Genomic DNA, 27,871 nt, shown 5'->3' with positions numbered 1-27,871 from the left:
AATCTCTCTGGAGACAGGAAAATAAATACCGACTGTTGCATCAAATAGGAAAGAACCTGTGTGTGTTATAATCCTAAAATGACATTAAAAATGCCAGGTGGTTTAAAAAGATCCTGATCAGACTGAGCCCGGGGAGGCAATGTAAATGTAGGTCAATTTCACCTTTCCAGTCCAATAGGGTAAATTCATAGTATTGAATTAAATGGGAGTTACACCAGATTTCCTTGACAAGGGTAGAGAGAGATCTTGTCTCTTAAATCATCCATCCCAGGTTACTCAAGAACTGGGCTTTATAAATGGGATTTTCGAATGCACTGAAAGGGACTTCCACCTAACTCCCTTAGGCACATTTGATGAAAACCCTCCCTATAATGTTCCTTCTCTGCCAAGCACTTGGGGGAGGGGTTGTTTGAGATTCAGAGAGCCCACTGTTGGGTTATTTTACCTGCTGGTGTGTAGTTATGCTGGGGAGGGCAGTCCTTTATATTTGAAATTTTACTGTGAAGTTACATGATTGCTGGGCTGCGGGTGGCTGACTGATTATGTTTTATTATTCTTTCTTATTTGCATTGCAGCAGCACCTCAGAGTCCCAGACATGGCCCAGGGCTCCCTGGTGCCAGGCACTGTACAAACACAGAACAAAGACAAAGAGAGAAATCAAATCAATGAAACCTTTGACTGGGTGAGCCTACATTTTTAAAGGACTCCAGTGATCCGGCTTTTATAAGCATCTAGCAGACTTTACTCTTGGAGAGCAAATAACTTGAGACTGTGAATCAAGGAAAACATACCCCAAGGAGGGGTCAAAGTTCACAGCAAATGGCTTTTGCTTTGTAAGACAAATATTGGGCACACTCGGGGGTTGAATCCTCAGCCTTCAAAGCAAGATGGGGAAAGGGAGGGGGACTGCATAGGACTTTCCATGAGGCATCAACTCCTCTGAAGCAAACTTCCTCCCTTGGTCCCAAATAAGCTCAGACCTGATAGCCTTCAGGGTACACTGCAAGGCATCTCTATTCTCCTGCACATTGCTGGGAGGTGCTGGCAGGGAAGAACCTGGGGTTGTGGATTGCAGGACATTGATGGTGGGGTTTCCATATGTGGAGTGGCAAATTGCGGGTACAATTATGATGGGTCCCAGGCTTCCTCTTCTTGGGGCGGGGGGGGGGGGAGGTCCGGGACACAGTTTCCTGCCCCTGAGCTAGGGTATCTACTGTCCCACTAGTAACCCAGAGAAGGGTAGTGGACAGGGAGGGACCTGGGCCCACCCTCTACTCCAGGTCCCAGCCCAGGGGCCCTAGGGATAGTGGTAAACCACTTAAACTAGTGTTTCCTTCCCCTGGGCTACTTCCCTCTCCTGCTTTTCAGCTTGTGGGGCTTGCTTGCTTGCTTGCTTGCTTCTCTCTCGCTCTCTCTCCACAAGCCAGGTGTCTCTTTACCTAGGGTCTTGGTCTTGGTCTTGGTCTTCTAGCCAGCCACGGCACTTCTCCAAACTCTCCTCTACTTCAACTCCTTCCCCTGGCTGATTGAAACAGGGGGGTTTTATCAGGTGACTAGCTTCAGGTGCTCTAATTGGCTTCAGGTGCTTTTAATTAATCTATAGAAACCTTTCTTCCCTCTACAGGGAATAAGGCTTCTCCTCATCCTGGAACTTACATATCTCTCCTATATCACTCTCCTGGCTGCCTTCTGGCCATGCTGTATCACAGTGGATATTGGATTAATGTGCTGATGACTGTAGCTTATTGCATTATAAGCCATACACACCATTTCTCATTTCTTTCCATGCTCCTTGATTTCAATCACAAAAGCTCTAAGCTCCTGCGGTGTTTCTGCCTGGCTGGACACAAGGACTAATTGGAGATCTCCAAAGGCAGCTTGTTTTCACTAGTTTTACAGCCCTGGTTTGCAGGCTCACGGGATTGAGAAAAACATTCAATCCTTTGGTGCTTCTGCTGATGTGAACCAGTGCCAGGGCTGAGGCAGCGCCCCAGTGCTGAAGAGTTCCAGATTTTGGCAAGGCTCAGCTCCAGACCCATACTGTGTGCATGCTCAGGTCCAGCTCTGCTCCCAACCTTTTAAAGTTTACCTGCTGCTAATAAATTCCCTGCCTGGCATGCACGCTCTGGAACTGGACAGGACAGGCAGTGTCACAGTTTCAGAGAGATCAGGAATTCTCCCCATACACAGGCAGCTTTGACTTAAGTGTTAGAGGCCTCATCTAGGAAAGCTCATCACCAGACCTATTTCTCCTTGGCTATAAGAGGGAGAAAAGTAAATTCAGATCTTCTCGGCAGCCGTTGATTTCCTTCTGTCAGGCAGCAATATCATTACAGCAGACAGATTACCACTGGGTCCCCTGAGTCCTTCAGCACAAGTAGCACTCATACACCGTTCCCCAGGATGTTCTGAAAGACATGATTAACACTGTTTTGCTCTAATGAAGGATGGCAGCTTGAATGCCGTGTACAGACTGTGCTGAGAACACAGGTCTAAAAAAATAAGCACCCTTCCTCCCCAAAAAAACCCCCATGACATCCTCAGGAAGAAGGGCAGCCTAACGGCCTTGGCCTCTGCTTTGTAATAGAATCATTAATGATAATGCCAAGCCATCATGCTACATTGTATCCACTGTTTGATGTTCCCCTGAGAGCTTAATCAGGTTCTCCATATCCAGAGTTATGATTAGGTAAGTATCCATTGCCTTATGCATTGCACTAAATAAACAGCCAACGTTCTTTCCAACATTTGGAGGATTTATTCTTTGCAGACCTTTCTGCTGAAATTAGAGAGATGCTTGGCTGAAGTCCACATCTGCAAAGGGAATTGGCCCTGATTCCAGCAATCAATTGCTGCCTTCTAGCGTAGCTGCACTACCGCACACCCGTCCCCCGAGTGTAAACAAGGAAAGCTGCCATTTGCTCCAGTGAAACATACTCCTTCTGGAAAGAGGAATAAGAGGCCAAAGTGGACAATCCTTCAGTTCTCCCCCTATCAGGAACTATCTGCAGGCAGTGTGACAATACTCACACTCGCACGGCTCCAACTGGCTGCAGTGCAAGTTGCACTCCCACATCTGAAGTGGTTTCCTTTGCACCAGGGCCTCCTATATTTGACTGATGTTAGTATCTTCAACAAACATCCAGAAAGCAGGTCAGCCCCAGGTACTGGGGTCTATGACTTGGTCCTGTGTCAAAAATACAATGCTTCTGGCAGCCAGCAATTTGCATGCTGACATTAGGAAGGTGGCAATCCACCCAGAATCTGCAATCTGTCTTCTCAGTGAGCTGTCTTATGTTCCCCTGACTGCACAGATGAGCACATTTTAAATATAGCATTAGTGCTGTCTAATAGCCTAGTAGCTAGGACTTGGAAATCTGAGTCAGTCTCACTCATTTCACAGTGGCTAAATGCTCTGATGCAATGCGTGTCTGGGGAAAACGTAGATCCTCCAACGTAGCCTTGCATGATTTAATGATTTCTGCCAACTAGTTTGCCAATACAATGCAAACATAGAGGGGACATTTGCAGTGTACAAGTCAATCATATTTTACATGGTTCTGATGGTATGTTCTCAGTCTTCGCCAGTGCAACATCATTGATCTTTTATACCACCGGGTATTTGGTTATATTTTTACCCTCGTCGAATACAAGTGAGATACAAGCAATCTTCTGTGGTTATTTAAGAGCTCAGTGCATTTTGCACAAATGTTAATGCCTGTGAAAAGGCCAAATTCCAGTTTGGATCAAGTGTCTGTCTGTATACAGTTATCCCTGCAGCTTCACTTCCAATGGGAGCCAGGCTTTCCTTGTGAGGGTCTTCAATCCGCTCTCTGGGTCTGTGCAAGCCCTGAGGCTGGCTTCCTGTCTGACCTCGAAGGAGAGAAGCACATGCCCCATAGCCCGGGAAGTAAAGAGACAACTATGACATTAACTGGGACTCCAGAGGCCGTCTAATATTACTGCAGCTGCTAGATACCCCAAGCAAGATTGCAGCCCCGTTGTACTAAATGCCATGAGAACACATAGTAAGAGGCGGCCCTTGCTCTGATGATCCACAAAATTCAATAGACAGGACAAAGGAGTCCCTCAGCAGGTCAGCGGTAGAAATGGGAATAGAATGCAGATCTCCTGACTGCCGCGCCATTGCCTCATCCACCGGGCCACACTGCTTCCGAGTCTCACCCCGCACTGCACAGAGAGGCCTGGGGGAGCTCCCTCGTCTCTCTGCTCTTGTGGCAAGCGGCACGGGGTTAGGTTTGTCTTACGTTCAGACAGTTTATTTGCAGCCCTAGGGGTCAGGAAGAATATTAAACAGCTTAGATTTTGATTGACTTGAGGGGCAGGAGGAGGAGGTGGGCAAATCCACTGCTTTCTTTACCCTAGATGGCAACCTGACGGCTGTTCGGGAGTTCATATGAAACAAATTTGGTGGTCCCCAAAATGCTCCCCAGAAGCCAAGGATCCACATCCCCAAAGACACCACGACAGTCGCCATCTTGGTCAGCACTGGGGACGTCAGAGCTAAATGCATGAGTTGCTCCAGCTTGAGAGACAGCACCAGGTTCCACAAATGGCCATTATAAACAGACTCACGTTCTCGGTCGCTCAGGCCCAGAGCTGGATGTATAACACACACACTGATCGGGGTTACTCCCACAGGTGCCGACTTTCCAATGTGCCTGGGGGTGCTCGATCCCCGGCTCTGCCCCGGGCCCCGCCCCCACTCCACCCCTTCCCCCAAGGTCCTGCCTCCGCCCTGCCTTTTCCCGCCCTGTTCCTCCCCCTCCCCCCAAAGCTGATTGCGGTGGATAGGAGGTGCAGGGAGGGAGGGGAAGGCGCTGATCCACTGGGCCCACTGGTGGGCGGGAGGTGCTGGGGTGGGGAGCAGATGGGGGGCTGCTGGTGGTTGCTGAGCAAGTCCTAGCTACTAGACTATTAGACAGCACTAAGTCCTAAGGTATTAGACAGCACAGCTACTAGGCTATTAGACAGCACTTTCCCCACGGAGTCGGCACCTACGGTTACTCCCACACAACATATTACAGCCTTCCTGAAAGTTTCAGCAAAGAGGCCAAGTACTGAACAAGCCATCAAGTCTACAATTCTTCTACCACCCTCATTACCGTTGTATCTGAATGCCTTTCTGCAGTGCATTAAGCAATGTGCCGAACATCTGTCACATGAGGTTTGCTCTCCCTTATCCTCTCCCTCGGAGGAGACTTAAACGGCATCTGAACTATTCCAACGCTCTTCTTGGAGGTGGGCTCTCCAAGGCAGGTCTGACAAACGTGGCGAGAGCGTATTCTGTGAATATAAGAAATCGAGTCTGCCATCCCTATCAATCCAGTCATCTTCCAGAAACTGTGAACGCACCAACATTTAACAGCCGCTATGTCCCACGCTGAAAGATAGCTGTGTTTCAGTTGTGGGGGAAGCATTTCCTGTAGGCAATGCTTCTAGACTACAAAGCACTTTGGCTTCATTTGTACATTTTTTTGCTCATTTGCAAGATGCGAAAATCAGAGTGGGTTGAGTTTCAGCTGAGAGGTTGGGTGAAGGGGAAACAAAACCTTGGCTTCTTTTCTAGGCTAATACCAAGATGCTGCACTATTTCGGCCAATAAATAAAGAGGGGGGGGGAATGTGATCTCGAAGGGAGCAATTATGAAATGAAACGTCTTTCTGGCCAGATGAATTCCTGACAGTTTTCGTTTGTTGATCTCAGATGCCCATTGCTGCTCAGAAAGAGATGAGGTCATCCTTGCTGGAAAGAAAATGCTGCCATTTAAAAGCCTGTGTTCCTTACCAATGAAATAAGGGCCAGGAATTCAAACGCTATGCCGGAAAAACACATCCAATTTTCCCTTTCCAACCGGTACGACTCAAACAATCAAACAACAGGAAGAAATATTACAACATTTTAACCAGGCTGGCAAGTGAGTGTGCGTAATTCTTTCCCCCTTTCATTTCCCTCCTCCCCCAAGCTGATTGCAGTGGGTAGAAGGTGAGGGGAGGGAGGGGAAGGCGCTGATTCAGGTCAGTGTCCCTGCCTCTTCCACTTCCCAAGTAGCCAGTGTGCTCGGGAGGCAGAGGGTTAAGCCAACTCAAAGAGAGACTGGAAATTAAGTTATTGAAGGCTCAACGCATTTGATCCCTAATGGCAAAAGGATTGAATTCTCTCCGAGCTGGATTGGTAATTGCCTCTTTCAAGAAGTGGTAGGGAAAAAAACTTTTTATTTATTTGTTCCTTCCCCTTTGATCCACATAAGACCATGAATTTTTTGTAAAGAGGGGAATTCAAGGATGCTGTGAAGCTCTTTAGTTCGGAGGTACATTCCGCGGGCAGGGCCGCACCAAGGATATAGTACCAGGCCCTGCCCCCTGCTTTAGTCCCATGGATATACTGTGTGGGCACAGAAGCCAAACAGAGAGGGCCCTCCCCGAACCCCTGTGTGTTGGACTTCATGCACAAGGTCCAAATGGAATGCCATGGAGTGGATCACACTGGGATTATGGGGAAGGGGTAGGATCTCCCTTATGAAGATCTAAAAGCCCAACAAACCAGTGAGGGGCAGTGAGTGCTGAACAAGCCCAAAGGAAGAAATAATTTGCAGAGGGGCTGCTCATGGGTGGGAAGGAAAGTATGGACCCCAGCCCAGCTAGGTTTTCCAACCTGATTGTTCTGGTTTTGTGCAGGCAAGGACGATTTTTGTCCCAAGTCAATTAACTGAGCAGTCAATCTGCTATGCAGAATACATAGCTGTGTCTATGTGAAATGCCACATGAAACTGGTTAGATACAGGTATCGCTTCAAGCTCAATGTGCCTTGAAATTAGAGTTGGTCAGGAAAATTCCAATGGGACTGTTTTTCATCAGAATCGGACGACTGGTTGAAATTAAAACAGTGCCCGGAGACGGCTCCATTTCAGCAAAATTTCTCCAAAAACTCAATGGGACCCTGCCTGCTTTCCTACCCTCCCACCTGCCCTGCTGCTCTGCAGCCCACCAGCCAGGCATAGGATTCCCCAGTCTATGGCTCTGTTCCGGCTGCCAGAGTCATTTCAAAATTTGGAGGACCTGTTTCAATCAGAACTAAACCAACCTTTTGAAATATCAAACTCTTCCATGAAGATGAATACCTTTCTTCTCGCTGCTCTATTTGAAAGGCTCAAGTCTTTTGATTTGTTCAGGGGCTCGGTTTCAAGCACACCTAGTTCAAGTGCCGATCTTTGCACTCAGATCATGCAATGCGGTACGCAGGGTGGTTCTGTGGACAGGAACTCAAGAGACCAAGTTTAATTCCTGGCTACTTATCTGGTCCCAGTATCATGGTATTGAAGTGCCTCACAACGCCCTTGGGCGCCAGGGGCACATTATGACCATCGTTTTACGAACGGGATACTGAGGAACAGAGAGACTAAGTGACTTGCCCAGGATCACAGAGGAAGTCTATGACAGAGCTGGGAATTGAACCCAGGTCTCCCGCAGCTCAGGCTAGCACCCTAACCACTAAGCCGTCCTTCCTCCTGGCTCTGCCACCAGGGCCAGCTCCAGCTTTTTTGCTGCCCCAAGCGGCGAAAAAAATGCAAAAACAATTGAGCTGCCGCCGAAGTGGAAGGGAGGGAATGAAGGACCCGCCGCCGAATTGCCGCCAAAGACCCAGATGTGCCGCCCTAATAACGGACAGAGTGCAGCCCCTTTCTATTGGCTGCCCCAGGCACCTGCTCCCTTCGCTGGTGCCTGGAGCCGGCCCTGTCTACCATCCACTTCCTCTCAGATCCTGAAGCAAGTCCTTGTGCCTCATTTCATCATCCCTCACATGGGGAAAAATACTATCCTACCTCACCGGGGAGCTGTGAAGCTCAAATCCATCGATGAGCACAAGGCACGGGGACACTGCAGTGAGGAGGGCCATTTGCGCGGGTGACAGAAGGTGCCGTTTTCTTTGCCAAAAGCGGGGAGAAACCAAAGGGCTCTGACAGACCGTCACTTTGAGGTGTGCTCGGTCTAGAAACAAAGCCAGTCTCCAGGGGACAGGTGAGAACCTGTCTCAGATGGAAACCACGTTGTGTTTCTCAGGACTCTGCATGCCAGAATATCTCCCTCTGCACTACCACTGTGTTTACATTCTGCCTTCTTCCAATTCTAATTAATAGCCGTTCATTAGCAGGAGGGGACCATTTATAAGATTCAATTAGAAGCCATTTATTTTAATGTTTTAGAACACAAAATGAACTTGATTTCAGGAAACTTTTCATTAGCATAATCTTCCTATAACAAGATCATCTTCCCAGCCTGACATTTTGACAAGCTGGTGCGAGAAGCAGACGCTGCCTTTGTCTGACAGGATGGGATGGAACGTCCATTACCACCACTAGGTCCAGGAACATCCTAATGCAAATCTTACTGCCAGCAGCCTCTGCTGCCTTAACTCTCATTTCAGGGTTTGCTGCTTTATATGGGTTTGACCCAACAGATGAAGCATATACATTTCCTCCATGCAGCCAGCTTTATTCCTGGCCTTAACTGCTGCTAATTTCTGCTGAATGTTTTATCTGAATCCTCTGCTGTGGAAAGTAGGTCGTTTGGTCATGATGCAAGTGCCTGACCCATCTTCGCCACTCTTACCAGCTCTGCTGTCCAGCTTTCCCAAAACCTAAGGTCTTGTAGCCGGCCAGAGCTCGTACAGAGCGTCCTTCTGTCTCCATCTGCGTGTATCCAGATGAAGTAGCCTGCAAGCCTGTGCAAGCGCAATTTGTCTTATGCGGCTCTACTGTGCACTAACACATGCCCCAGGGCATGTGCTGGTCCTAGGAAAGATTCCTGTGGTGCAACATTTAAAAAAACAAGAGCACAAAGCAGGACTTTCCTGCTGCAAACCCCATTTTATTTGCTCATTTCAATTGACACGACAGAAACACATTTCCGCATGAAAGTTGCAGGGTATTGCACAGCTATAACAATCTTCAAACGGCTGCCAGTGATCATTCATGAGGTTTCGTTAAAAGGCCGTCAAGCGGAGTAAAGACTAAATTAGAGGCTGGAGGAAAGCCTTAGACCCCAATGGTCTGCTTTTTACTCCCAGGACCCAAAACGTTTCGTGGCTATGTAAGACCCAAAGGAAGTGGAAATTGGGGATTTCTGCCTGCGTTTGTGGATAAGCAACAGAGAGGTTTATTTTCTACTATAGAGTCTCTGCACTTACTGCAGAACAGAACCATGGCACCTTGAAGAGGGAAGAAGTGGACCTGGGAGAGTACGGCCAGGAAGTCTATGCACAGCGCAGACCCATAAGTCTAACATTCCATGCATGGACAAGCAGCAGGCCACATCCTTCACTCTCCTCCTGATGCGACAGCGTTGGTGCGGCAAGCCACAGTCATTGGGTAGGAGGATTCACCAGCTCAGAGACTTTACTGCACATTTCACCTAAGCTAGGCACTAATTTTCAAATGGAGCTCCACTTTATTATCCTAATTGGGCAACGACTCCGCACCACCACCACAATTGCAGGCAATAACTAAACCCTTGACTGGGTTTCAAGCCTCTGCCTTTCAGGGCTCATTTAATCAAGCATTTCATTTCCAGCCTTTGTCAGACGTGATGTGCCCTGCTCTCCTGATTCATCCTTTCACCGTGCAGCTAGCTGCTAGGTCTACTGGGCCAAACCCATAAACTCACAAGCAGGAAGAACAGCGGTGAGTTGCCGATACCTGGCTGTCTTCGAACGCTCTCAAGAGCGTTCTTGCAGTAGACTCCTCTTTTACATGCAGTTCTCCTAGCTCACAGTCAAGAGAGCTAGCCTTTATTTGTGGGCTCCGCTATTTTATATCCTCTACTGTATCTTTGCTAGAGTTAACCCAAGTGATCTGCCTTCGAGTTGCTTCCCTTACTTTAGCATACCAGAAGGGAGAGTGGCAATGCTACAGAACAACAGTCGAATTGCTGTTAACGCCCTGTGTTCGCACTGGCACCGTGCTACCTTGTGTGTGACACGAGACTTCTGGGGGCACATCCCATGTTTCAGTAGCACTGTAGTAAGCTAAGCCACTCCATCCTGCCAGGTGCCAAGTGCCTTCAACTCCTACTGACTTCAGTGGAAACCATTTGATTAAACATAGCTTCCACTGTGATCTCTCTCAGCACTGTGCACTCAGTAGCCTTTTCCAAATCAGGAGGCTGAAGACACCCCCCACTTCCCCCCAGTATATTGCTATTGTCATGATTTGGGGTTTGCATCCTTACAGCTTCTACTCTGTGCTTCTCTCTACATCAAGAAGTCAGGTTGTATTTCACACAGACCTACAGAATTGCACTACATTTGCCAGTTACACTGTTTAAAACTTCTGGGAAGCAAGTTTTCCTTACAGCAAACCTGAATCATTGCACAGAGAGTGTGATCATTCCTCAGGTTAGGAAATTCAGTCAAGAAGCAGGAGTGAAAAGCTGTGTCTCCTCCAAAATACATGGTATAGCAAGGATATTTCACCTCTAGAATAATAATCAATGATTTGTTGCCAGTATGGAAGATATATTGGTTTTCCATATACTGTATGGTTTGTGCATTTCACAAGGTGGGTTGTCCATATATTCAAAGTAAAATGAAATCAGTCACTTATGTTTAAGCTCTTTGGTTTTCCATATTTTAGATACAAAATTACACTATATAATTATTTGTAGATGCTTAATCTTAATTGGATTTCTGTCAGCAATGATTACATTTCAGAGAGTGATGTTCTAGGACATCCATCGCAAAATGATCAACTGGCTGCGATCCTGCATTGTGAATTTTGGAGACCTGTCGCTGAGAGCACGCACAGCAGCAGTGGAGTTAAAGAGACCCCCTCCTCCCCTGGTACAAAGGCCTCAGTGTAGCATTGGGACCTAAGCTCCCATTGTAGCGTGGAATCCTGCCTCAGAGAATAGGAATTTTAGCACCAATTTCAGTCAGATCAGAATTTCACCCAGACACTCTAGTCCCCACTAGCTTTCTATTTCCCAGGTTGGTGTTCCTATTAGTTATTGCACACTTTGTACTTACACAAACTCAAGAGGCTTAATCTCATAGCCGGCTCCCACCTTTCTCATGTTCCCCCACTGCCCTGGAGTTTTTCAGTGCATAAGGATTGTAGACTGTAGCCAGATAATACAGTGGAGCGTCTCCTTCATGTCGTTGAAGCAGTGTTGTCAGTGCATCAAACCCATCTCTTGCTTCTCAGGTTTAAAAAAAAAATGCTATTTTTCTATATGTTTCTGTGGTCACTTCTGACAGAGTCTTCAGTCTGGCAGAGGTCACACCTCTAGGACCCATTTCTTCAGGCCTAGAATGTGTCTTGGGCTATGTGCCTGCAAAATGGAGTAAATATCTCCATGTGGGCTATCCAGACTTTGGGTTCCATATCTGCTTCATCCCTCCTTGGAGTAGATGGGCAAGGAATAGACAGAGACTTAGCTACACTGGCCAAGGAGTGGGGAAGGTGGAGCTGAATCGCTCCAGGGCGGTGACTGGGAAGTGTGTGACTCAGAGTCACAATGCCCTCACCAGTCTGCTCCTGGAGTGGTGCAGCTCACAGGCAAACCCTTGTTCAGGATGATGCCTGAAGCCAATTGTTCTGCATTTCTCAGGATCAGATTTTAAGGCAACATCTAGACACCAGGAAATAAATCACCTTTAGCCTCCTCCAAAGGAATCTACTCTTGCTCTGTCTGATTTGCTAACACAGAAGATAATTGTCAAAGATATTTTTTTAAACATTTGGGCCGGGCATTGTGTGAAACATAACATCCACTTGAGACAATATATTGCTTTCCCACATGGACTTGAAGAAGCCACTGTTTATGGAGCACTCAGCCAGATGGCTCAATAACTCAGTGAAGCTGAATAAAAACTTCTGGATCAAATTCACCCCTAGTGCAACTGCACTGAAATCAGTGGTGTTACACTAGAGTTTAGTGTGGCTCATTGTATTTAACTCATGCAGTACCTGATATATCTGGTCACAGCCGTAATTTTATTTAGCGGATCTGGGAATCTTGTTTCTGCAGTTTTTCCACCCTCACTCCTCTCAGGCTTAACATGGGCTCCTCCTTGTTTACCTAGCCCATGACCAGAATATTGAACCTGATGGAGCATTCTTGTTGTTTTCCCACACACACATTCCTTCCACAAATCTCCTTTTCATCAGGGTGCATGGGAGAGATAGAATAAAACCAGAGTTGTATGTATGACCATCGTCCATCTTTTTAGACTCTGTGGGCCGGATAAAATGCAACTGAAGCAGAACCATTTTTGACTTTGCAAAACAAAATGTTGTCATTTCTGAATGCTACATGACAACACTTATGAAAATGCAGGCTGGGATTGGAAGATGTCTTTAGGGAAAACCAGAGAAGAGATTCAGAAAATCCTTATTGTACCAAACAATTCCATATCCCAACAGCTTTAAGTTATAGGCTCACAATATATTGGGGAAGAGTCAACATAGCTTTTGTAAAGGGAAATCATGCCTCACCAATCTATTAGAATTCTTTGAGGGGCTCAACAAACATTGACATGGATGATCCAGTGGCTGTAGCGTATCTGAACTTTCAGAAAGCCTTTGACAAGGTCCCTGAGCAAAGACTCTTAAACAAAGTAGGCTGTCATGGGATAAAAGGGAAGGTCCTCTCATGGATCAGGAACTGGTTAAAACATAGGAAACAAAGGGTAGGAATAAACAGTTTTCACAGCAGAAGGGGTAAATAGCAGGGTCCCCAAAGGATCTGTACTGGGACCAATGCTGTTCAATGTATTCATTAGTGATCTGGAAAAGGGGGTAAAGAGTAAGGTGGCAAAGTTTGCAGACAATACAAAATTACTCCATAATGTCTGAAGCTGACTGAAGAGTTACAAAAGGGATCTCACAAAACTGGGTAATTGGACAACAAACTGGCAGATGAAATGCAAAGTAATGCACATTGGAAAACATAATCCCAACTATATATACAAAATGCTGGGGTCTAAATTAGCTGTTACCACTAAAGAAAGATCTTAGAATCATTGTGCAGGGTTCTTTAAAAACATCTGCTCAATGTGCAGGCTAAAAGAATAACTGTGTTCAAAAAGAACTGGATAAGTTCATGAAGGATATGTCCATCAATGGCTGTTAGCCAAGATGGTCAAGGATGCAACCACATGCTCTAAGTGTCCCTAAACCTCTGACAGTGAGAAGCTGGGCCTGGATGACAGGGGATGGATCGTTTGATAATTGTCCTGTTCTGCTCATTCCCTCTGAAGCATCTGGTACCAGCCACTGCTGGAAGACAGGATACTGAGCTAGATGGACTATTGGTCTGATTCAGTGTGGAAATTCTTAGAATTCCCTCTCATGATATACAATCTTTCTCTTAGCTACTGCTAGAAGATATTATCATGCACAAAGGAGAATTATTGGACTCTAGAGGCTACTTTTTCAGGAAGAACATGCACAGATCTCTCCCTTTTTGTAGTTGAATGTTCTGTGCCTCCCTCCTTCATGAGATTTTAGAGTGTATAGGTAACCTTGGATCATGTTGAGACAGATCATGTTGAGAAAGCAGCTAATTATATGCATTTGGTGTCAAGATTGGGATCCCATCCTAGGCGTTGGAGGATCTCTTTGGTTGAGCAAAGTGAGCATGAATGTTGATTCTGTACTGGCTTTCAATTCTCAAAGATCAGCTCAATGCCTCAGAGGCTAATACCGGAGACATTTTTAGCACATTAGAAACTGCATATACCAACAATAATTTAATCTTCAAGAAAGACTGGCTGTGTTGAATTCCAGTACAGCAGGTGGCAAGATACAATGAGCACTTTAAATATCATCTGCCTAAACATCTTCGGTCCATAACAAGCACGTTTATCGCAAACCTTTTCCACCCTCCATTAAACCAAGACAAAGCCTAAAATTTTTCTTGTGCTTGAGCTACATTATAAGAGAACAAAAGCCACAAAAATCTACTGTAACAAGCCTATACTAGACATCTAATGCTTAACTATTTTGACACCTTTATACTGTTACAACATAAATAATTACCACACTATAACTTTAGGGACCGCGTCCAAAAGGCCACAAAAACCAATGGGAGATTATTCATTGATCAGCCCCTGCATTACCATTTCTATAGTTAGGGTGATCAAAACTACTTCTAGAGAAAATTAGGCCCAGGTCAAAATTAATTAAATATGCAAGTCCTATTTTTCCTTAGTAGCTAATAGCTGACCTTTACCACTGAAGCCAACGAGAGTTTTGCCATTTACTTCAATAGGAACAGGATTGGGCTATGAATTGCATTTGGAAATTTGCAAATCACGATATCTTATAAAAGGTGATTAAAACATCCTTTGATATTATATGGACAGATTTGTTTTTCATTGCTGTGATAACCGGATCAGAAGAGCAAACACTATTAAGATCAAAATCTGAAATGCCCCTGTCACTTGCCTTATTTGTCCTGCAAACACCTACAGCTCAGCTGGCCGTATGCTTTAACCAGGTCAAAACTGGGCACAGCAAGGTCATCTCAGTGCCTGAGGCAAAGCTTGGTTCCTTCTGTTTAATAAGGCATCAGGGCTGATCTGGTAAAGTCAACAATGATGCACCAGGCATAATGGAATCTTGCTTTCTCTATGCCCTGCCCCGCCCGACTGACCTGCGATGCAGACAGCAGCCAATCACATTTTCCCTTGATGGACAAGGCTGTAGAGGACTCTACTATGAATTACGATGAGATGGACATGGAGGGGCACTGAACCGCTGGAGGCTTATGTCTCGCTTGAGCAGGAGTAGCATGCATTCCTTACCAAGCCCTGTGCCAGCCACAGTCCGCCCGATAGTGCAGAAATGGGGAGGCCACACACCCCAGACTGCTCTCTGAGGGTGTCTAGCATGACTGGCAGTGCAGCCACTTCCACCTATCCCTGGGTCTTTGTCCTTTTGTCCTTTTCCAAAAAGCCACCGACAACAGGCATATTGGCTGGGCCCCATTCTCCTCCACAGTTAGGCAGCTCTGCAATGCTCCAGCAGGCCAAAGCTGCCCCATGGAGGATTCCCCCTGCCCAGGGAGACCCTGGTCAGTGAGGAGCTACCAGAGCAGCTCCTATGCTACCCCTATTCTGGCCTAGTCATCCTTATGTGCCAACTATCCCTGGCTGGCCACGCTGCGGCTTGGGAGCTAGGGTACCAATCCAAGGCAGATCAGCGCAGGATCGGGGGAAGCCCAGAGTTGGTTTAAAGCCACTCTTGTACGTCCATCGCCCCACGAGCACATCTTGGCTGCAACTGAGGATCCAGGCCTTTCTCCGCAGTGCCTAGCTGCTGTTTTCCTGGCACTCTCACGTTAAAGGCCCGTCTAGAAGCCGACACGCTTTCAGTGACCAAACTGAGCAAAACTGCCAGCGCTGCCAGCATCGTCACCTCCTTAGTACGGTTCAATCATATGCTAATGTGTGGTGAGAAATGCCTGTGTTCTGCATAGGTCAGAGAGATGAAACTTCTTACTGCTTTGTAGGAGGGTTTTTTTTTTCCCTTGGGAAGTCAGAGAACACAGCACATTGCTTCCTGCCCAGCAGTTTCCAGTGACTCATTTAGCAAGTTTCCTAGTGGGTGCAGCTCTCTACCAAATTCTGCAGTTCTCACTTTTCTCTGTGTGTGTGTGTGTGTGTGTGTGTGTGCACGCATGTGTGTAACAGTTATGAATCATTAGTCTTAAATAAGGGCACCAGAGGCATATTTATATGCTTCATTTTAGGGAGGTGAAAGGAAAATGAGATTGGCCACAGATTAAAACCCAATGCAACAATAAAATGAACTTGCTCATAAATCTTTTTGTTCTGACTAGGGAGATAAAGCTTTTCCGAGAACATGGCAAGTCTGAGAAAATGCCAAATAAGGAGAAGGTCCTTTTTCTTGGACATGCCAGCCAAAGCCTAGTCTTGACAGAGTAGCAAGAAATGATTGCAGCTTTTGCTCTGTAGGGGCTTAGTCTTTGAAGGCTAAATAGTCCAGTGGCTAGGGCACAAGCCTCAAACTCAGAAGACCTGGGTGCAAGTGTCTGTCTACCGTTGAATGCCCACATGACCTAAGACATGTCACTTGCTCTGTGGCCTAGATTCACACAGGTACTTCGGTGGAGTGATGCCCAGTGTCAGAACATTTAACTTTTAGGCACCTAAAAAAATTCTGGAATACATTGGGATTCCCAAAGGCAGAGTTAGGTGCCTAGACTCCCTGTACAATGAATGGGGTGAGAGGGGTGCCTTAGACCGTGAATCACAAAATGCTGGGAGCCGCCGACAAGACGGGTGTACTGTAAGCATCACCCCCTCTTGGGGATCAGCGAAGCGCCTGAATCTGGATGGCAGGGAGGTATGGAGCTCTGCTAGCAATTCGCAGCTGGAAACTCTTTGGAGTTTCGGGTCTATGCCATTTTGTGCAAAAAGACGGGGGGTGGCAGACTACAACCACCTCTCCCACAACCTTTAGCCCAGTGGTTAAGGTGCTCAGCAGGGATATGGGAGACCCCTGGTGTAAGTCCCCCAATGAAAAGGCATTTGAATCAGGATCTGCCACGTCACTCGCTATGGGGTATTCTGAGGTGGGGGGCCGTCAATCTCTCCTGCTGAAGCTGTTCCGCTATCTATAAATAAAGAATCACATGAGGCAGAGAGGGAGGACACACAAGCGACTCTCTAGCCTGGTGGTAGGAGCACTCACCCAGGAGTGGGAGACCCAGTTTCCAGTCCCCTGCTCCAATTACTCTATTTATTCTCAGTGGAACTGCTTCAATAGGAGGGACTGAGGGAGCCCCAAGAGTTAGGGCACTCACCTGAGAAGTGACAGATCTCTATTCAAATCCCTTTTCCTCACTGCAGGGGATGATGGACTTTAACTGGGGGCTTCCCACATCCCTGGTGGGAACCCCAACCACTGGGCTAACAGTGATGAGGGAGACCTCCTCCTCCTTCCCCTCCCCCCCATCCCTGGTCTGTTTTGTGTGAACTTGCCCATAGGGGCCTGAGCCAGTAGATGGCCTCTGATCAGACCCACACGTGAGTTAGACATATCCTAAAAACCTCTCTACACTTGAAACACTACAGCTGTGCTGCTGTAGCACTTCAATGCAGACAATACCTACGCTGACAGGAGGAGTTCTCCTGCCGGTGTATGTAATCTACCTCCCCAAGAGGCTGTAGCTAGGTTGACAGAAGAATTCCTCTGTCAACCTAGCGCTGTCTATACCAGGGTTTCGGTCGCCTTAACTACATCACTCAGGGGTGTGAATTTTTCATACCCTAAACAATGAAACTGTCAACCTAACTTTTTACTGTAGACTAGGCCTAAGGTTCCTTTTTGTCACTCTAGCAGACTATACAAGCCATACCGTGGGTGTAAATTACATGCTAGGGTACTCTAAAGGAGCCTTAAATGAGAAACAGGCCCTCGAGTTCCAGGAAGCTTACAAGAATCCTCAATCGGACATCCTCATTGGTGTCATTTGTATATTTGTATCATTGGTATCATTTGGTAGCTTATGCTTATTTCACCGTAAGCAAAATCTGCCAATCCAAGTGAAGGAAAGAGTTGAAGACCAAGAGATTAAACTCAATCGCCTCTGTTACCATGGTTGTACATAGATTACTGTCCACTGGAAAACATGATTAGATGGGCTAAGTGTCACCCTATGGAGGAGAGGGAAGATAGTGCAGGCATCATAGAAGAAATGAAAAGGAAATGCTTTAAGAGAGGAGTAAAGCCATATTTCTTTTTGAGTTTTGGTTTGGTCTGTAGCACTTCTACAGAGATTCATTGCAAGGCCGCCCAGGCATTTGCCAAACATTAATTAAGCCTCACAGAGTCCCTCGAGGAAGATAGGCGCTCTTCTAATTGTACTGAGAGGGTGAGTGAGTTGTCCAAGGGGATTTAGCTTTTCAGTGGTAGAGACAGGAATGGATCTCAAGAATCCCAGTTCCCAGACCCCGGCTCTACGCACAGTCCAAAGGAGACATGTTTTGATGCGGTTGAGGAATTGTAGGGGGTTTATATGGAAAGGACAGAAAACAGTACAGGAAGAGATGGGATGCTATAGAAAATATTAATGAGGAGATAAATTCCTGCTACTTGAGTGAAATTAGTTCTTGAGTGGATGGAAGGAATCAGTAAGGAGGTCAGCAATGGTAGCACCTTATCCACATGTGACACAACCTTAACCCACTCATTAGGTCTGAATCCATTAATGCTCTTCCTCCTCCCGAGCTGGCCACCTCTCCTTGCTAAAAACTGGCAATGGCAGCAGCACCCAGTCAATCAAGAAATAGTAAATCTCACGTTGGCAGCCCCAGGGTCACTAGCTTCCTCTCTTCCTACCGGGCAAATCCATCACACAACAACAGGTAAAGAGAAGGACCCACCTGGCCTGCACATGAAGGGCCGAGGCTGGTCTCTGCTGCCCTGGAGCACAGAATTTTCTCTGAACTCCTACTTGCAGTAAACAGCTGGGAACTCAACTGGTCTCTTGAAGAAAGGGGGAGCGGGAGGGAGAGCATAATAAATGTGCCACTTGCTGAAGCTGTTGGCAGGCCAGGAGTGGGATAATTATACAATATTTCTTGAGCTGCTGAAGCAGCTGTTGTGGGTGCATATATTCTTGCTGTCTTTCTTGCAGTGGAGGAGGGGAAGGTGCCTTTCAGAGGGCGGGACAGACATAGACAAACCCTGTGGTTTAATGTCTCTGCTGAACGTGAAGATAACAAGCCGCTCAGTGTGTTTCACACAGCTGTCCTAAGCCATTCTCCGTCCTACTGGGATTTTCTCAAATTGTTACCCACCCCCATTCCCCGGCAATATTTGTGGGTCTTCCCTGCCCACACTGCAGGGTCCCCCGTCTTGCTGACAGCCAGAAGCAGCTGAGAAAGGATCTCTCTACTTTCCTCTGTTGGCTTTCCAAGGGGCAGTAGCAGGGGAGGCTGTGTGCAAGGAGGCACTGGGGTCTCCTCCGCAGAACCTCCCGCAGAGCGTGCTGAATGCCTGGTTGGGCATCTAGGGCATGGACGGCGCCCTGGACATGGTTGGACCTGCCTTAGAGGGGACGTGGAGGGAAGACTGTTCAGCAGCTGGAGGACTGCCTCAGTTCCTGGGGCTTTTCAGCAGCATGTGCTCTGCTGCACAAAGAGCATCTTCCATCTATCTGTGGATCTTTGCCCTTCCATGCAGCCGGTGCCTGGAGGAGAGAATGAACCAGGCCACCCAAAGAGGATTCTATGCAGGACATAAGGCAGGGAGAAGGGCATGAGCAGCTTCCCCTGAACTAGTACACCCACTGAGGGGCTGGCCAGAACCCAGCTCTAAATGAGTTGTGCTTGGCACCTATGATCGGCAGGAATGATATGTGATCACACGTGCATGCCACGTGACTGTGCATGGCCATCAGTTATGCAGAAAAGGTTCTCTCTCCAATGCTGGCATGTCTGCAGCTAAAGGAATGTGTTATCGCGCCTCTGGCTCTAAAGGGGGATTAAGCTGTTTCTGGGACTAAGGCAGGCAGGATGGATTTTAGTTAGAGTTGGGTGAATCTGAAGACATTAGGGCTCTGCCATAGTCTGGCAATTCCGAGCCAAGCCCAGAACTGTATTGCGACGTGAATGACGTTCAAGGAATCTTGCCAACGCCAACCCAGTAGAGCCTGCACTCCAGGAACCCATTCAGCTGCACAGATCTTCACACTCTTAGTTCCCACCCTGCCAGAGAATCATCCTTTCTCATCTAACAGAATCTATACCAGGCGAGGAAGAAGTCTTTCCCTCCAGCCAAGGGTCTCAAAGTGCGGTCTGCACAGGGCTTGCCACCTTCATAAGGCCTGGGGCGTGACAGCCGGAGGTAGGAATCCACCCTAGCTTCCCACTTGGTAGAGCCTAGCACCACCACTCTTTCCAAAATACTTAACATTCCACAGCTAAGCTCCAGTTTACACATGCTTCTGTTTGAGACAGGTTTGATAATTAGTTTCTTCTCCTCCCCCCCCCCCCCCCCGCAGACACATTCATCTAGGGATTAGAAAGTGAGTGCCAAGCACGGAGCCTACATTCTCCAGCCCTGAGCCCTGTTACTGAGTGAATCGCAATGCTGGCTGGCTGACCGAGTGATTCCACAGACAGATTGTATTCATGCCAAGGGTCTCCAGGAGGCTTCCTAACGGGCAGCTTCCTGGATGAGAGGGGAAGCCAGAGGTGAGCTAGCTCTGCTGAATGTCTAAGTGCCGCACAGTTACTGACTGTCCAGCTCAATGGAGACTAAGTGGGAATAAAGAAAGCCGGATACACATGCTGCACACCTCTGGGAAATAAGTCTGTAAGCCGTTCCCAAGTCCAAGCGAGTCCTTTGCTGATCTGAAGTAATTAGAAGCAAGCTAGAATACAAGGCTCCAAGCCCTAGCAGCGTCTACCACATACAGACCTGCATACGCATTCCTTTCAGAACAGGGCCAGTTTTCTGGAGAGATCCTAGAGTTGACCTTCCTACAGGCCAGTGTCAGGACCTGAAGCACTGATGGCAGGGATAGTGCTGTTACCCCTTTTAGCCTGCGCAGCTAGTCAATATTTGGTGTTTTGCAGGTAGTTTCTGTTAGGAGAAGAAATTGGTGATGGAGTCAGGAATTCTTTTGCTGCAACCTTGTTTATGTACCAAGAATGGATAAAGTCACATTTCCCTGAGCACAGCAGGATCAAAGCGGGGCAGTTTCCTTGCTCAGAGTTCCACATCTGCCTTTATAGCCGGCACTCTGCTCAAAAAGCTCTCTTTTCACTTTCTCAGAGCCACACCAGTGAGTCTCTTGCGGCATCCGGGTTTTCTGCTTCTTTCTCTTGGCAACACTTTCATAACAGAACCAGAAGCTAAAAAACCTGAGATTGGACGTTTTCCCAAACTCAGAGGTCTGGTTTCAAGTGGGAGCCGTGCAAAGCTGTCGTTTCCAATCCAGGTCAAGCCAGTGACTTCAGAGGATTTTTTTTTTTTAAAGCTATTTCCCAGCAGACAGAGAACAGTTAATCAGCAAGCTGCTCCCTCAAAGGAACATTTCTGGTCTTGCCTCAGATGCTTGTGTGGGTTGATTGCCTCCAGTTCTTCCTGTTGTCCAGAATTCCAGCAGGAGAGCACTGCAACAGTCACATCCTAGCTTTCACAGGTTGTTCACTTCCTCCTGGTACTGGAATGCCTGATATAGGCAAGTCATCTGTCATTCCGTGCATTAGGTTAGATGAGATACCAGTGCGGGTTATAAAGAGCAAAAGCCACCGAGTTTGGCAAGACAACTGCAGCTTGCTGGCTAGCCCCAGCTCAGGCAACACACAACAGTGAACGTTAGACTGGGAATGCTTTGTATCATATCGTTAACCAGCTCTCTTTCCCCCGCATTATTCTTTCCCAATATTACTCTGACTTTTCATTTTCTGCCCATAGAAGTCCTGTAATCTTCTGCTGAAGACTGCAGAAATTTGGGTCCCTGAGCTTCCATGGGTCAGATTCTTGTGGAGGTGGCAGATTCTTTTTTCCTTAGGCAAAAAAACAAACTAATCTAAATTGACATTTAATTAAGACCTTAGTACAGTTTACCATGGCAGGTGACAGACTGCTGCTGAGTAGCATCCAGCATATAAGGATTCCTAAATACTGGACTTGATTCAGTCCACCTAACGGTTTTACCCCCAGTGAAATTTCAGTGAACCCAACGGAGTAACATTAGCATCAGGGACAGCAGGGTCAGGACCAGAGTTCTCCTTCTGTTAACTTTTTTTTAATCCCACCAGATGACAATGAGCCTGATTCTCAGTTGCACCGGGGCCACTTTATGCCACTCTGGTAGTGTAACGGGCCCTTTGTGTAAATGAAAACTGGTCAATGGTATCTATGAGCTAACAAAAAGGTGCTCAGCACCCGGGTGAAGTGAGCTATAGCTCACGAAAGCTTATGCTCAAATAAATTTGTTAGTCTCTAAGGTGCCACAAGTACTCCTTTTCTTTTTGAAGATACAGGAGGCGACTCATGGCCCTGTCATCGGTCCGTTTTTGCTCTTGGGTACCACTGTGAATCTTATGAAATGGAGTGTCACACATATACACATTTGTGCTTCAAAAAACAGGGAAGAGGGATTGCTAAATAACCTATTTCAAAAGACACTCAAACATACCAGCTGTTCACAAGTAAAACCTAGAAGGAAGGGCAGGATGTGGGAGGGACAGGGGAGAGCCAAATGCAACTTTCAAGCCTGGTTGACTCGCCTTAGTGTTATAATTATCTATGACAGAGTTTGTGTTTGTTTAGCCAAATTACATAATGAATAATAAGCTAACCCGTACATAGCACTTTTCATGCTGGAGTACCCCAGTTCACATTACAAGCCACGACAGGAACCTGCCAGCAATCTGCAGCTAAATTTCCCATTGACCTCAGATGGAAACAATGGCAAGATCAGGTCTCCCTAGTGTGGTGGTGGAGTAAGACTAAATGGGACTCGACCCAGTTCAGAGAAAGAGAAGGGCACACCCACACACGAAAGGACATTCCCTCTGCAAGAGCGCTTGCAGCATCCCTGGCTTTGTTTCCTGCCAATGCTCCCCTGCCTTGGAAAGTACTCAGCGTAGGGCAAAAGAGGGGATAACAGGTCTCTCAAGAAATCAGATGAAGTGAGCTGTAGCTTACGAAAGCTTATACTCAAATAAATTTGTTAGTCTCTAAGGTGCCTCAAGAAACTAAGTTAGGGAACATTATGGGGAGTTGGGCTGATTCTCACCGAATAAAATATGAGATTTTGAGGTGACCTAATCCAGAGAGAATCGTGAGAGGGACCGATGAAGCTGAGAGAGTTTTTCATAGTCAGAAAGGATTAAAAAATGAAGAGATCAATCTATAAAAAAGTATGGCACCTGGAAGGAAATGAAAGAATCTGCCCTAGACAGGAAGTGAAGGAAGCTTCAGAGGGGATTTTAGATAAGCAGAAGTTCATTACCTCTCTCTTTTCCTTTTAATTGTTTTCCTTCCTTCAATTCACCATTTCTAGATCCTGGCCATTTGTCATCTCTCTCGATCATCATCTAGGAAGCACTAGGATTCAGCATAGTCCATGCTTCATAAAAACCTGCTAAAACAAACACACACCCTTTTTTAGCATCCTGATGGTTCTGAAACGTTGATTCTGTGCAACAAAGCTAATTCTCCCAGGTGGCGAGCGTTCCACACACTGATCTCCTTAAATAGGTTTGCTCAGCTGGGCCTGACAGCGACAAATTATGATAAGCCTGAAAGGTTTGGATGAACAAACAGAGGAGAAGAAAAAAGGAAAGGGTGTCTGCTTTGCTTTTATTAGGATGGCAATGGGGTCAAGATGGCCATTTGGTGTTTTACTGTTGAAGCCCACATCTGTCATGGCTGTGTCAGCTCTGGGGTGGGGTGGGGTGAACACGACAACTTGCTACATTCTCAATGCTGCTAGTTTGGATTCCCATTAAGCACATGTTGGACCCTGAGCTCTATTCCACCGCTTGCAAACGGTCCAATGCCTATGGATTCCCCACCCCCACGGAGGAACATAAATTAAACATTGGTCATGAGCATTTTAATTAAACGATGCTTCTGCAATATCGATTTGGCTGCAGGGTTTTCTGAGCAAGACGTTAGCATTCGATCAGGGAGGGAACCCTCCTTTCACCCATTCAGCTCCCCAATCCATTGAGGGCAAGATGAATTTAAAGGTATCATACTGATCAGTGTGATGCTTTTTCCATTTCCGGATCAAACCACAATGCTTGGGAGGATTAAAATGAAAGTTTGTTTTAAAGTCAGCTTAGTCCAGGTTTTTGGGTTTTCCAGATGGTTTAGCCATCTGGGGAAAGTCTTTTTATGCCTTTCACAGAAAGAGCCCTCCATGGGAAACGTGAACTAACATTAAAGCACAAAGACAGATTGCAGGAATATTTTCTTCCTATTCGAAGCAGCAGACTAAAAATACAGAAGATGTGTCCAAAAAAAAAAAAAAAATCAAAGAGAGGCTTTTCCCGTCACCGCTACAATTGTATTCCTTTTACAGCCTGAATACAGATGTTTTACCTTGTAAGATGAGCTTTCCTAAAATGTATGATGTTGAGCATTTCTAAAAGGTGAAATCACTTTTAAAGTGATGGATACCAGAGGACATGGGAAATGACCAGGGAAAATATCCTTGGATGAACTATGAAAATCAAACGGATTTGAAATATGCTTGTGTTGGTAGACATTGTTATTAAGTGTTAGGAGAACTTGCTGCTCAAGGAGGACAATGAAAAAAAGAGATCACGTTCTGCTCTCGGTCAGTAAACCTGGAGTAACAAATGATTTCCATACAGGTACTCCAGATTTCCCTTGGGACTGATTGTGCTCTGTCACAGCTAATTCACACCAGTGTAACTGAGAACAGTACTAGGCCCTTCCCCGCAAAAGTCAAGTTTGGTTCATGAGGTCTAGGGTTAGTCTGTGCAATTCTAACTCAGGATGGCAAGTGCTTACTTAGGTTTGAGGTCCCATTGATTCACATAAGCAAGTGCCCACAACTGTGAGTAAAGGTTGCACAATCCAGCTAGGGTTGCTAACTTTCTAATTGCACAAAACCAAACACACTTGCCCCGCCCCTTCTCTGAGGCTCTACCTCTGCTCACTCCATCCCCCCCTTCCTCTATCGCTCGCTCTCCGTCACCCTTACTCACTCATTTCACTGGGCTGGGGCAGGGGTGTGGGAGTGGGGCAGGGCTTTGGCTGGGCATGAGAGCTCTGGGGTGGGGCCAGAAATGAGGGGTTCAGGGTGTGGGAGGGGGCTCCGGGTTGGGGCAGGGGGTTGGGGCATGGAAGGGGGTGAGGGCTCCAGCTGGAGATATAGATTCTAGGATAGGGCCACGGATGAGAAGTTTGGGGTGCAGGAGGGGACACCAGTCTGGGGAGTGGGGCTGAGGGGTTCAGAGAGTGGGAGGGGGTTCTGGGCTGAAGCAGGGGTTTGGAGTGTGGGAGGGGGTTCCAGGTTGGGGCAGGGGGTTGGGGCACGGGATGGGGTGAGGGCTCCAGCTGGAGGTGTGAGCTCTGGGATGGGGCCTGGGATGAGAGGTTTGGGGTGCAGGAGGGGACTCAGGTCTGGGGGGTGATTCCGAGGGGTTTGGCATGCAGGGGGGTTCTGAGCTGGGGCAGGGAGTTGGGGTGCAGGAGGGGGCTCAGGGCTGGGGCAAGGGGCTGGGGTGTGGGCTCCAGGAGGAAGTTTTGGTGTGGGAGGGGGCTCAGGGCTGGGGTGCAGGCTCCAGGTAGCACTTACCTTGGGCGGCTCCCCGGAAGCGGTAACAAGTCCCTCCGGCTCCTAGGCAGAGAGGTGGCCAGGGGGCTCAACATGCTGCCTTCATCTGCAGGTGCTGCCCCCACAGCTCCCATTGGCTGTGGTTCCTGGCGAATGGGAGCTGTGGAGCTGGTGCTCGAGCAGCACACAGAGCCTCCCGGGCTGCCCCGTATGCCTAGGAGCTGATGGACTAGTTGTCGCTTCTGAGGAGCCACATGGAGCCAGGTAGGGAGCCCATCAACCCTGCCAACTGGATTTTTAGCGGCCTGGTCAGTTGTGCTGACTGGAGCCACCAGGGTCCCTTTTCCACCGGGTGTTCCGGTTGAAAACCGGACACCCGGTCACCCTTAATCCAGCCATTCATAGATACTTAGTTTAAAGGTTCTGACACGTAAGGCACTTGAGCACCTAGGAATTGGTGCTTTGGGGTCTAGATCTTTTAAATAAAATTAGCACTGAAAACCCACCCAGCCTTGTACTGCTCTTGAACACAATCCTGCTCAGAAACCTGGCTATGACTCTGGTGGCTAGTCCATGTCTCTGCAACTACACTGCTATTTTTAGCGAGCTAGTTTGATCAAAGCTAGTTCAGGTATCCCCACACTGCTGCAATGACACCTCCTGATTGCATTGTAGACACCACTTGTGTGTTCAAGAAGTACAAGACGGGGTGGGTTTGCGGAGTGGCAATGCTCCTTTTATTTAAACGTTCCAGAGCACCAATCCTGAGGTGCTCCAGCACCCCAAGGCATCAAACCCTTTAAACTAAGCTGCATTGTGCAAGCTGTAATCACAGTGGTGGGCACTTGCATGCACAGGTCACTGGAACCTCATAGCTAGGTAAGCGCTTGCCAATCTATGTCAGGACTGCACAATCCAGTTCCTTTCTGCTGTCACTCACCTCTCAAATGTGTTTTTTACAACTGCAATGAACATTTTATGCAGAGGGGAAAGCATGTTTGCTCACTGATTAAAAAAATCCATCCGTGGTGGACAAGACTTAAAATACAGTCAATGGCAGACAGGGAGCTGGTATGCTATGGAAAGAGAATTTACAGTCGGGGGAGGGGGAAGGGAAGGAGAAATCAATGTAAGGTGCTTGCATAATGCAAAACTACTGCTGTAATTATAATTTTATAGTCATATCGATTGTAATTCTGATCTAGGAGTACTGCGTACTAATGTTTGCAGTCAGGAGCTAAGTGATAAATTAGCAAGGATTATATGTTTGCAAGGGTTTTGATTTGGCACTAAAACCAGCAGAGCTTTTGCCCCTGTGGCTGACTACACCAGTGTCTGAGGAATGTGGAGCCAGTTACAGAAGAGCAGTAGGGCTGCAATTTGATTAGGAGTTGTCTGATACATCACAGAAGCTTTGGGGAATGCACACATCTCCATGCATTTATTTATTAATCTGGATTACAGCCCCACTTAGAAACCCCAACTGAGAGTGGGCCCAGTTGTCCCTGGCACTGCACAAAGCCCATTGAAGTAGACTGAAAGAAGTCTATTGACTTCAACCGGTTTTGGATCAGGTCCCTCGCTAGACAGTCCCTTGCCCCATGTAAAGAGACAAAGCATGGAAAGCAAGGCAGAAGGCAGGCCTGTGATGGGAGCTGGCCAAGGTCACCCAATAGGCCAGTGGTAGAGCTAGGAAAAGAAGCTAGGTCTCCCAAATCCTAGTTCGTTTAAGTGAACATAAATTAGCACCCAACTCCTAGCCCACTGAGTTGGGGATATATTCCAATGTGGTGTTAACCCTCTTTTCACCAGGGAAAAAGTAAGTGTTTTGAGACTAGAACTTCATCTGCACAATGCGTATAATACAGGTGTCTGGACAGCACTGCGTGTCTGATATAGACCACAGGCCACTTGGGGCAAGGACCACCCGTACTTGGCAACGCTGAACTGGCGCCTAGCAAACAGCAAAGCACGCATACTATCGATGGGGAAAAGTTATAAACCCCAAATCTAACCCCCTTTATAGTTCTAGGGTGGGGGAGGGGAGTTGAGCTTCAAATCCTCAGACCCAACCTGCTCCTACAGTGTTGGTTCAAGATCTGATCCAAAACCAAACCCAAGCAAACCAAAACAGGGCCTAATTTTCCAGATGCAGCTGAAATTTCATGAGAATAGCTCAATATTTTTATCATTGAAGCAGATCCCAAAATTAAGCCTGAACCCCAATCTGGATCAGAAATTGGCCCCATCCCTTCTCTCTCCCTGGAGTCCTGGACACACGAATTTTGGTTTGTTTTTTAAAAGGAAGGCACAGACCTTGAGCTGTGCTGCTAACCAGTGATGCCATTCCAACTTCTTAACAACAGATTCCTGCAAAAACTTGCCCCTTTAGCCTGTGATAAAGCCTGTCCCCCCACAGATGCATGGAGTATGAAGGGGGATGGGGAAAGGGCAAGCAACCGAGCAACCTGTTCATTCATAATCCCGATTAAATACAAATGCTGTGTCATCATCAAGACCACTGAGAGACTCCGCACACCCTGACAAA

The sequence above is a fragment of the Dermochelys coriacea genome, chromosome 15 (assembly GCF_009764565.3).
Source record: "Dermochelys coriacea isolate rDerCor1 chromosome 15, rDerCor1.pri.v4, whole genome shotgun sequence".
In the NCBI taxonomy this organism is placed as follows: domain Eukaryota; kingdom Metazoa; phylum Chordata; order Testudines; family Dermochelyidae; genus Dermochelys; species Dermochelys coriacea.
The sequence above is the reverse complement of the archived record's forward strand: the minus strand, read 5'-3'. Positions refer to the sequence as shown.